Here is a 10,630-nt window from a genome sequence, read left to right on the forward strand (position 1 = left end):
CAAGGGAGAGAAGCCAGCTAGGACCCAGGCATCCAGGCCCCAAACCCTCTCCATCCATGCAAGGACACATGTCTCCAATTCCCCCTAAACAACACTCACCCCTTCCTGGGCCCCAACCCCACTGCTCACCAGGCCAGATCCTTCCTAAACTTAAATGTCTGTCACGCTCAACCTCCAATTCCCAGTCCTCACCCTCAGTCCTGGCCCAATACCTGGGTTCTCTTCACCCTTCAATTCCACCCCCTCCCCATCCAGGGCTGGGGGAGCCACCAGGAGGCAGGCAGGCTTATTTACATAAAATTGCCTTTCTGAAATGATTACCCTTGTAACGGGCTGTCAGAGAGCAATTTATACCCCACACCGGGGAGGGGAATTTGCATCTCGTTAAACTCCAAGTCGTAATTATTTATATCCAACAACCCTCCTGAATATTGCATTGATTTTATTTTGGGGAGGGAGGAAGGGAAGGAGGTGGGGAGAAGCCTGGGAGAGAAGCAGGGCGGGGCCAAAGTTTAGGAAGAGACAAGGAAAGATTGAAGTTGTTGGGGTGGGGGGGTGGAGCACAGGAAAAGTGACAGAGACAGAAGAGTAATGGAGGAGAAAGGTGGCCTGATGGGGAGAAGAGGAAAGAGACGATAGAGAAAATTAATCCAAACAGCATTTGTCAAAGCCCTGGATGCTGGGCATTTTTACAAATGGCATTTTACTTAATCACTCTGAGAAGTCCCGCTATTCCCATTAACCACTGGGGAAGCCCTCATAGAAAGTCTAGGGACTTGCCCAAGGTCACACAGCCCGTCAGCAGGGAACTGGGACTTAGATCCACAGGTGTCAGACTCCAGTCTCTCCACAAAGGATACAAAGGGTAGGGCAGACACGGGTGTAGCTCAGGGCAGTGGGAACCAAAAGGAGAGAAGAGGGGTGAGAGAGAAGGTCGGATGGGTGTAGTTCCTTTCTACATGGGAGAAAGCTGGGGTATGAAGGGAGAGAGAGAAACCTAAGGGCCCCCTAAAAAAAACATAGCAGGGGAGTGAGAAGAGTCAAGGGAAGGCAGGGATGGTTAGAGTGACATGTGTGCCGAAGGAAGAAGGGCCAGAGAAGGTCCCAGGAGAACAGCGGGAGAGTTTGGGGAGCTATTTCCAAGAAACCCTCAAAGCCCAGTTCTCAGGTCCTTCCATCTGGCTTCTTCTGACTGTTGCCCCCACCACCACCAACCCCCCACCCCAGGCCCACAGGCATCAATGGGGACTCAAGTGTCCTGCGTCACTGCCCCTCCAAGGGCTGCCCCTTCCTGAGCAGGGGACAGAGCAGGCAGACAGCCCCCTCTCCCTCCGAACACTGTCCGGGTTATATATAGCTTTACCACTGCCTCTCTTCATTGGGTAATGGAGATAATTAACATGCGCGGGCTAATTAGCCAATCAAATTAAATGCAGCACCTGCTCCCAAGCTGATTGACGCCCTTACCCACACACACATGCACCCCCACCCCAGCCCTGGGCAGGGGAGGGGGACCCTCAGGCTTGGGGGAGGGAAAGGCCAAGCCCCCTCTTCTCCAGAAGGGGCAGGGAGACCCCCAGCGGAGGCACAGGCCAGAAGACCAGAAAAGTGACGTCCTTCCTCCCTCCCCCGCTGGGGTCTCAGTCTCCGACTGGCCCAGCCTCTCTCTGTCTCTCTCCCAAACCCCACCCCCACCTCTGGACACATTTTGGGGAGGGAATTAATTAGCTATCGATTTCCACTAGCAGAGGGAATAGGATTTCGTGCTGCTGTCCACTCACCCCTCAGCTCAGGAAAGGGAGGGGATCAGTTCTCCTGCCCCACCCTGAACCCAATCCCTCTGTCATACTCACATCCCCCACCCTCGAGGGAGCCGGCAGAGGGCTTCTTACTGAAAAAGCCTCGGGGCTGGGTCTCCCTTGTTCAGGAGGCTGGCAGAGCACAGATCGAGTGAAGGTTGGTGAGGAGGCCTCCAGAGGCTGGGGAGGTAGATGCCTGCGTCCTAGGAGCCAGAAGGAATTTACCTGGAGGCCAGTGGGGGTGGGGGAGGCAAAGTGCGTGAGAGTCCAGGAGGGGGTGACTCCACAGGGCAGTGTGTGCCAAGCTGTGGAGGGAGAGTGTGGGAAGGGAGCGGGTACTGTGCTGGGAGGCAGCTGTGGCGGCAGAGACTGGGCTTGTGCGGTGTCTCCTGGGAGGGGCGAGGGCAGGGTCTGGGAACCAGGGCCCCTCAAGACTCATTACTCATTCTCCCCACAGCCCACAGCTCCGCAGCCCAGGCCAGCCTGGCTCGGTGCCGGGCACAGGGGCTGCCGACCTGGCCAGGAGGAAGCCCTAACCCTCCCCCGGTCCTCTCTCCAGGGACCTGGAGACCCTTTGGGCAGCTGCAGGCTTGTGAGACAGAGATGGCCCCAAGAAGACTGTGTGCTAAGTGGACACCTCCCTTCCACCCCACCCCACCTCACCCCACAGTTCCCCGGGAAACCTGCTGCTCTTCCCCTCCCCGGGACTAAGCTTCTGCTGACCCAGCCTCCAGCCCACCCTTCCTGCCAGGACGCAGGGCGTTCCTGCAAACCTAGGACTCACTAACCTTCCTCTACTCCTGGCACACAGCTCTCTGGGCTCAATCTCCTTGCCATGGGCCGGGCCCATCTCCTTGCCATGGGCCGGGCCCATCGCCTTGCACAACTCCAGGTTCCCCTGGAGTTGTACAAGGCAATGGCCCCTCCCCCACTGGAAGCCCCCTGCCCCCACCGTCCAGGCACTGCTCCCCAAGACCCACTCTTCTTCTCCAGTGCCCACTGTCAGTGCAGGGACACTGGCCTGAGCAGCCTCGGGATATCCTGTCTGCTGACTGACGTCAGCGTAGTGCACACAGCCAGCCACTGCTGGCCCCCCGACCACTGTTCCTGGGGGACCTGACCTCTCCCATGTTCCCCAGGACTCTGCACCCAGTCAGCCTCCTAGCACCTCCTACCCACAGATGGCCTCTGCAACCTTGAGCCAATGGGGAGGGGAGCTGCGTGGGGAGGGGGTGTGGGGTGACTCGGCCACTCTGAGGACCTGACTTACTCTCTCGCCCACTGAGCCCTGTCCCACAGACTCTTTCTAGGTCTTCCTAGGCTGACAGCCGCCTTCTCGTCTCCCACGGCCAGGCCAGGCCAGTGCCACGGCGGCACGTGGACTGCAACTTCTGGACTCCCCAGTGCACGCCCGGCGCCTGGCTGGACCACCACACGCACTGTCTCAGTTTCAGGAGTTTGATGAGCCCACTCATCACCCCAGGCTTACAGACAAGCAACCTGAGCTTAGCATGATAAACCCATCTGCCCAAGTGCGAGTGCAGGTAAGGGGTCTGCTCACTCCAACGCCTGGGGCCTTCCTGCCACCTTGCCCGGGCCACAGGCCACAGGGAGGTGTCGAGCTCAGAGCCCACCTTTCTCTGATCTGGCCTTCACAGGGGGTCACTGCCCTCTACAGACAACCCAGACTTAGTCGGCCCCTGGAACTGAAAACCACAGAACTCAGAGCTCATGGAGTTCAACCCTCTTGCTTTTTCTGAGGTGGGAACTGAGTCCCAGAGAGGGGCAGTGACTGACCCAGGGCCACATGGCAGAGCAAGACTAAAACAAAGGTCACTGGCCTTCCATTCTAGACGCTTCCCCCTGTACCCACCGTTCCAGACCTGGGCCTTCTGCCTGACCAAAAGCCTCAGCACCCCCACGCCCCCAGGGCAACCTGAGCGAACGGTTGCAAATTCCACGGATGCAAATTCCGGGAGGAGAGCTAGTCCATGCCTACTCTGGCAGAGCCCCTGGCCAGGGGCCTTCTCCCCACATCCACCCACCCCCATCTCGGGCCACCTCGATACCACACGCACCCGTGCACGCACACACACCTCCAGCCATGGGAACGCCAGCCTCCCTCTGGCTTTCTTCGCCTCACGCCAGCTGGGAGTGTGACAGCAGGGGCCTCCCCCAGGCGCCGGCGAGGAAGAGCTGGGTTTACACACATTCTGGTGGCCCCAGAAGGCAGCCCATGGACAGGTGGGAGAAGTGCGTGTTAGGGGGAGGGAGATTTTGGCTCGAGCTAAAGAGAGGCTTGCTGGCAATTTAAAGCCTCCAACAGTGGAGTAGGCTGCCTCCGGGGGGGTGGTGAGTTCCCCTTCTGTGGAGGTGTGTGAGCTGAGCAGGATGACTACTGCTCAGAGTAGCTCAGGAGGGGGGCCCTTGAATCCCATGGGAGGGGACATCACACTACTTGAGCCCTAAGGTCCCTTTCAGTCCCAATGTGTTTTTTTGGAGGGTCCCCTCTCCTCCGTGAAACCACAGGCAGGCTTGGTGGGCTGCAAACAGTTCTGACCTCCCTCCTCTGCTCCCTCCTTCCAGCCCTGATGACTTTTTGGGGGAGACCTAGAGCGTGTCCGCATCTGGCCACCCCTCAGGAGTGGGCAAAAACAAAGCAGTGATCGGAGGCACTAACTCCGGAGCCTGGGTTCAAATACCAGAGCTACCCCTTTCTGGCTGTGTGACTTTGGGCAAATCACTTAGCCCCTCTGGGCCTCAGTTTCCTTACGTGTAAAATAGAGGTAATACTGGTGTTGTCAAAATTAAGAGTTAATATACGTAAAGCACTTTATAACAGTGCCTGGCATAGCCTAAAGTATGTGTTGTGTTAATGATTACATTTAAAACTCCTCATCTCCAAATCTTGCAATTTGCAAAACTCCACGTGTCCCATGTTTCCTTTGATTCCACCAGGGCCCGGTGAGAGAAGCAATCAAGGCAGGTCTTATCACCGCCCCCTTTTGCAGATGGGGAAACACACTCAGAGAGGAAAAGGGGCCCCCCAAGGTCACAGAGCTTGGAGGTTGCAGAGCTGGGACTCAAATTTTGCCCCCTGGGCCCTCCCCAATTCTGCTGGACACCTCCTCCTGCCTAGGAAGGTGGGAGAAGGTCTAAAGACCAGAGGGAGTCCCATAGCAGCACCGCTGGAAGTGAGGGCAACCTGAGTGTGTACATGGCGGCCCCCTGAGCAGGTCTCTGTGTACCTGGAGAGAAGCATGCAGGGGGCTGGGCACAAGAGGCGGCACCTCGAGGCGTGCATGACGAGGCTGTCGTCAGGTGTGGGGCTGAGGAGTTGGGTGGGCTGGGGACGGAGGTGCAATTGAATGACTCGGCAAAGTGGGGGCTGGAGCACAAGTGCCTAGGAGCTTGGGGGCAGACAGTGAGAGCGGTGAGCTCACCTCTATGCCCGTCCCTGAGCTGTGCACAGCTGGGGGATGCCGACCTGGGTGGGCACACCCCAGTGATGCAGGGGGACAGATGGTTTCCAGGGGCAGCCTTGTGAGTAAGCATGAGGTACCTGGGACTGTTCCCATGACAGGTGTGCGCACACGTGTGTGTGGAAGGTTGTGATCATGAGGAAAAGAGCTGCCACTTGCCAGAGGCTCGCTCCATTCCTGACAAATACACGAGGTAGAGTTGAGAGCATTTAGCCCAGAGCCGGGCCCACAGTAGGAACGCGATGCGTACAATTGTTACTGTCACTGGCAGCTCATGGAGTCCTTGCAGGAACCCCAGGAGGTAGGTACGAGGACCCCCATTTTACAGATGAGGAACTGAGGCTCACTGAGGGGCAGAGCTGAGCCCACATGGCGCCCCCATGGTGGTGGCAAGAAGGCTTTGTAAATGATCAGGTGCCATGCAGATGCTGGATTATCTGTTGAGTGAGTCTCTGAGCCCCACGGGCCTGCCGGTGTGGATGGAGCCAGGCGGGGAGCCGCCCCAACAGATGGAGCAGCAGGGTAGGTGGCGTGTGAGACACATGGTCGGCGTCCCCCTGGGAGCTGAGCTCGGAGCTGGGATGAATGGACAGCGTGGCTCCAGCGTCAGGCAGGGGTAGGGCCCCCAAGGATTAGTGCCGAGGGGGGGGGCCTAGAAATGGGAGTTTCTGGGGAAGGCCAGGTGTAGCTAGTGACGGGGAGGGACTGTGGTCGTGGTCAGGAGGGGCAGGAGGGCCTGGGGCTTGGGGGGGCTCTCGCAGGGCACAAAGATATGAGAGTGAACGAGAGCGAATGAAAGTGGGGGAGAAGTTAGGGGGTGAGCCAGGGCATAAAGGGTGTTGGCAAACACGAGTGTGTGCCAGGGTGCACACACACACAAAGGCCTGAGGCAACGTGGTGCCATGACACATCGTGATGCCGACTGGGGCTGGGGGTGTCCGGGAGGGTGTGTTCCGGAGGCGAGGGTGTGTATGGAGGAGCGCAAGTGTGCTGACTTGACCCTGGCTCCTGGGGACGTGAATGGGTGGGTGGGGAGCTGTGTGTGTGTGTGTGTGTGTGTGTGTGTGTGAGGGTGAGGGCTGACAGTGCGGAGCTGGGGCTGGGGCTCCGGGGGCAGGTGGGGGCCATGCGTGTGTCGTGTACATGAGCGCAGGGCACCTGGGGGAGGTCTCTGAGGCAGGCAGCGAGGTGGCAGTCTCCGGGCGGGGAGTGTAGGCGTGTGCTGCCGGGAGGTGTGCTGTGTATGCATGTGTGTGTGCCTGTGTAGGTGTGTGTCTGGGTGGGCGCCACCGAGTGTATGTATCAGTGTCAGGTTGTCTGTGTCACTGTCAAGGGCGGGCAGGAGGGAGTAGCTGGACTGGGGCAGAGACTGCGAGCTTCCCAGAGAGCTCCCTAACAGCCCCTCCAGAGCCCAGCGCCAGCCTCTCAGGAGCCCGCAGTGTGGATTCAGCCCAGGCCAAGAAGCCAGGACAGAGCCCCGACTCCTGGAGAGAGCTTCCCGGCCACCCGGTGACCACCGGCCCCTGCCTATCGGTCAGTTCCACCCACCCCTGTGGATCTGAGGACAGGATGGGTCTGAGAACACTTCCTCCAGCGGGAATGAAGGAACCCCCGGCTAGACCCTTCTCCCCTGCCCTCAGGAAGATCCGACCCAGCCTCAGATGCCAGCATCCCCGAGGCATCCCTGGAAGCAGGAGGACTTAGGGACTGGAGTGGCTGAAGCACCCACAAAACAGAAGGCCTCACGATTAACAGACCAGCCGACTTCCCTCCACTCTTTCTTCCCTCTGTCTCCTTTCTCTTTCTACTTCTCTGGCAGAAGATAGAGAATGCAAAGCCCTAAAGTCCCCCAGAAGGAATACCCAGACACAAGGCAGGTGGACAGAGGGAGGGGGGGAGGGAGTGGAAGGTCCTCCCCCACCCCACCCCCAACACACACAAAACCAGAGGTGTATGGAAACCCCCAAAGCAGTGGAGAGGACTGGATGCCCAAACCCAGCCCCTAAGGTTTATTCCATCCCTCCAGGTCTGGACGACTACCCCCGTCACCTCCAGGCACCAAGAAACAATCCTTTCCCAGCCCTCGCTCATTCAATAAGGCACCAAATGCCTTCACCCAGGACTCAGGTAGGGGTTGAGAGTAAAGAAGACAACCGCCCCCCGAAAAGCCAATTTTGCCTCCAAGGGCCCATCGAGGGTTCAAGGGCTCACACCCAGCCCAAAGAACCCAGGGCAGATGGCTCCTTCAGCTGGGGGAGAGGCTGGGACATGAGAAATTGTCCCCTCCTCTTTGGGGGTGGGGGAGCAAGCCCAGGGCCCTGCAGCTGCCTCTCCCTGCAGCACTCTCTGACCATAACCCTGTCGCCGCCCCCAGCGCATTCCCATCCCAGCACAGCCCCCTCCTACTGATTTCCCAGTCTCCCTCTCCATCGCCCCCAACCTTCCCCCGCAAGCTTCCGCTCCTCTCCCTCAGGCCCCCCATCTTTCCCGGCTCTCCACAAGCACAGACCCATCTCTGCCTCAAGCACCTTGGCACCTTCCCCTCCGCTCGCTCCCAATAACCTCCTCTCCCCTTGGCTCCCATCCCCCAGTAAAGCCTGGTCCTCAGTGGTGCCCCCCAGTATGAAGCCCTTGGCCTGGCCCCTGCTCCTTCCTTGCCTCTCCACTTCTCTCTTTCCCCTCTCCAGCGCCCTCTCCTTCTCCCACCAAGCCCAGTTCCTCGCTGGTTTCTCCCCTGCAGACCCTTCAGAGCACAACAGCTTCCCAGCCCCTCTGGATGAACACTGCTTCCAGCCCTTGGGGCTAGCACAGACTGGGGACCCCCCTTCAGAGCCTCCCTCCCAGCCCTCCGGATGCCCCTCCTTCTCGGCCCATCCCCTCCCCCAACGACCCTCCCTCCCACCCCTCCCCATTCACCCCTGCTCAGGACCTGTGCCCCTTCCACAGGGAGCCTCCGACCCCCAACCCCCTCCCCAGCCACTTAGCCTCCTCGCTGTCACCCAGCCAGCCCTCTCAGCGCGGCAGCGCCCCCGCCCCCCACTCCCCCCTCCCTCCCCCCCCCGCCCCTCCGATCGCCCCCCCCCCCCGATCCGCTCCCGCCCCCCGCCCGTCTCCGCCGCAGCCCCCCCCCCGTACCTGGTTCTGGGGGCGCCAGGAGCTGGAGGGTGGGGATCAGAGCCCCAAGGCCGCCCCGTCTCCAGCGGGTGGCAGAGCCGGGGCCAGCGGTGTCGGCCGCCTCGCGCCTCTCTCGCTCCCCGCCGCGTCCCCTCCCGCCGGCTCGTCCGCCCGCCCGCCCCGCCGCGGTGCCGCTCGGAGGAGGATGCTCTGCGAGTCAGGGCGGCTGCTCCCGCCGCCGCATCCCTGCAACACCGACTGACGGCAGCATCAGCACCAGTGCCCGCCCCCCAGACACGAGCATTGGGCCACGCTGCGCTAACGGACGAGCGGCGCAGCCAATGCGAAGGCGCAGAAGCCGCCAGTCCCGCTGCTCCACGGGCCCACCTCCCTCCCCTGCCGGGGACCCAGGCGTCCCGGCCCCAGGGCATCCGAGCTCTTCCCCGCCTGTCGCGGTCCTTGGCCCTGGCGCCCAGGCTCCCAACCAGGCAGACCCCCAACTCAGCCCCAATGTCTTTTCCGGCAACCCAGACACCCTAACCTCTCCCGTATTGGGTCGGGTTCTCGGGTCCCGCGTCCCTCGGCCGACGGCCCCGTGTGGCAGCGCCCAGGACTGAGACGTGCCCAAGGAGAGGCTCTGGGCCCCGACTTGGGGCACCGAGGGAGCAGGACCAGTGAGGGGGCTCGGGCCGCAGCGCCCTCTACTGGTTACGCCCAGGGACGGGCCCGGGCTGCCGGGAGCCTAGGGAAGGAGGACCTGCCCGAGGCCGCGGGGGGATTTTTCCAGCCCCTAGCCTGGCCTCCGCCTCCCACCGCCCGAGGGCGCCCTGGCTTCCCTTAGAACTGAGGCGTGAGGGTCTCAGCTGGGATAAGGAAGGAGGCAGTGGGGGAGGGAAAGGCAGCGATGATGGCGAGGTAGACCTAAGGGCTTGGGGTTTCCCAGCCCTGCCTGATGGGAATCCGAGTTTGAAGCCTGGTTCCCAGTCCTGCTGCTACCCCCCCGTCCAGAGTTCCGGGCAGGACTGGGGGCAGAGGTGAGGCTGCACTTTGCCTGGATCTCTTAAGGAATCCGGTCTTCTGTTCTCCTCACCCCCCCCCCCCCCGCCCCAACCAGGAGTTTCAGAGTGAGCCTGGCGCTGGGTGGAGGCCTTCTCCGTGAGGACACCCTAACTGTGCGCGTGTATGAGTGTGGGAGGAAGGGGACACCCCTTCCCTCCCTCAGCCAATCAAAGATGGACCTGGCACCTAGTGTGTGTACCACAAAGTTGGACCCTGGGCTTCTGAATGAGGCTGTGTGTGTGTACCAGACCATTCTGCCACCTCACCCAGAACCCTGATCTCTGTCGCAGGGTCCGTGATTTGCATAGCCCGTAGTAGGTAGTGCTTCTTTAGCCAGAGGCAACATGCAAGAACACTCACCTTCCACTACTAATGCATGCACGGGCACCCAGGGGCACACTCTCACAGCCATGCCCACCTATCCATGTGCACACAGGCATTCCCAAAGAGACACCCAGGGACAGTTGCAGAAATGCCCCACCGGGGCAAGATACCCACAGGAAGCACATGCTTGCCCAAGAACATACACCTACACATACAAACTTGAGCACACAAGTGCCCGCACACTTAGAGGTAAATGCACGCCCAGGGGAATAGGTGCACACAGAGGACTTGCTCACAGGGTCATTCTGTCCCTGTGAAGCACTTCGCACAGGAGTGGCCAATTACCGAGTAGATGGGCGGGGATCCCCACCCACAAAGTGGTCTTCCTCTCCAGACTGCGTGGGGGAGGAGGGGACCCAGACTGCAAGGGGCGTTTCCTAGAGGTCTGGAAGAGCGATCCCTAAGCCAGGTCCCAGACTCGAGGCCCACTCTGACCTTGGAAAGACCCTCAGCCTGGCCACCAAGGCCACTAGAGGAGCCAGAGAATGGGAACTGCTGAGTCAGGGACTGTAGATGTGAAATAGCCTCTCTGACCCCACAGCCCACTGCCCCACCCATCCCCCACTGCTCACACACACACACACACACACACACACACACACACACAAACATACACACACATACACAGACACAGACTTGCCCAGCCAGACACCAGGGCATGGAGAGAGAGGCAGACAGGTGCAGTGACTCAGAGACTCTCTCAGACCCTTTTAGATGGGTGTAAAAAGGGATAGGAGGAGGACAGGGGCAGGGAGAGATGTAAGAGTGAGCATCTGTCTCCTGTCCCTACCC

The sequence above is a fragment of the Phoca vitulina genome, unplaced genomic scaffold, assembly GCF_004348235.1.
Source record: "Phoca vitulina isolate PV1807 unplaced genomic scaffold, GSC_HSeal_1.0 scaffold16, whole genome shotgun sequence".
Classification (NCBI taxonomy): domain Eukaryota; kingdom Metazoa; phylum Chordata; class Mammalia; order Carnivora; family Phocidae; genus Phoca; species Phoca vitulina.